This window comes from Myotis davidii, unplaced genomic scaffold, assembly GCF_000327345.1.
Source record: "Myotis davidii unplaced genomic scaffold, ASM32734v1 scaffold67, whole genome shotgun sequence".
NCBI lineage: Eukaryota > Metazoa > Chordata > Mammalia > Chiroptera > Vespertilionidae > Myotis > Myotis davidii.
The window spans coordinates 473,312-474,175 of record NW_006298521.1 but is presented as its reverse complement, the minus strand read 5'-3'; the positions used below and the strand labels follow the sequence as shown (position 1 = coordinate 474,175).

At 59.6% G+C, this 864-nt stretch overlaps 1 protein-coding gene across 1 annotated transcript in view; it reads right to left on the bottom strand.

Annotated features, from left to right (window-relative positions):
• CELSR1 (cadherin EGF LAG seven-pass G-type receptor 1) overlaps positions 1 to 864 on the bottom strand; it is a gene marked incomplete at its 3' end in the record, with an annotated part of 131,659 nt that overhangs the window by 11,566 nt on the left and 119,229 nt on the right. The gene's annotated exons all lie outside the window — the stretch shown is intronic.

Here is an 864-nt window from a genome sequence, read left to right as displayed (position 1 = left end):
ACATCCTGGCAGACAGACAGACAGACAGACAGACGGTGCTCAGCTCGGGGTGCAGCGTCCGGAGGCCTGGCTACCGCACGGGGCCCCCAGGTCCCACAGGCCGTCTGGCCGCCTGAGCGGGTGGAGATGGCGGCTGCTTCCCTCCCCGAGGCAGGAGGGGGCGCCAGGGAGAAGCCCTGCGGGGGCGTGGCCAGCACCAGCTCAGAGTAGGGGGAGTCCTGCTCAGGTCCAGCCTTGAGTCAGGTCCAAGGTACGGGGGCTCCCATGAGTCGCTGCAGGGCCCGCCCCTCAGTGCACATTGACAGGTAATGTGCTGCCTGGACACTGCGGGGAGGGGGAGAGGATGAGAGCGACAGAGGGAGAAACGGGCCTCTTCCTCGCTCTTGCCCACGGGGTCCTACAGGCCCCTTCCTGTGGCCGCACTCCCTGAGCTTTCGTTACCCTCAGGAGGCACATTGGCTCTCAGGCCCCTAGGAAGTACTGTGTGCACTTCAAACTTTTCATAACGTCCTCTCTGGCTCCGCTCTCCTCTGTAAAGATTGTGATTTTACTGCTATGTTGTTAGAGAACCGAATATCACTGTAAAAGCACCCTAGACCTAGGAACCAGGAGGTCACGGTTCGGTTCCGGTGCACAGGCCGGGGCTGTGGGCTCGATCCCCAGGGTAGGGCGTGCAGGAGGCCGCCGATGCATGAGGCTCTCCCATCATTGATGTTTCTCTCTCTCTCCCTCGCCCTTCCTCTCTGACATCAATAAAAATATATTTTAAAAAACACACAAAACGACCCTGGCTGATAACTGGTGTGAAATAGGGTCTGTCAAGCCAACAACTGGCTGAAAAACACGCCAAGTGGGAGGGGCCGG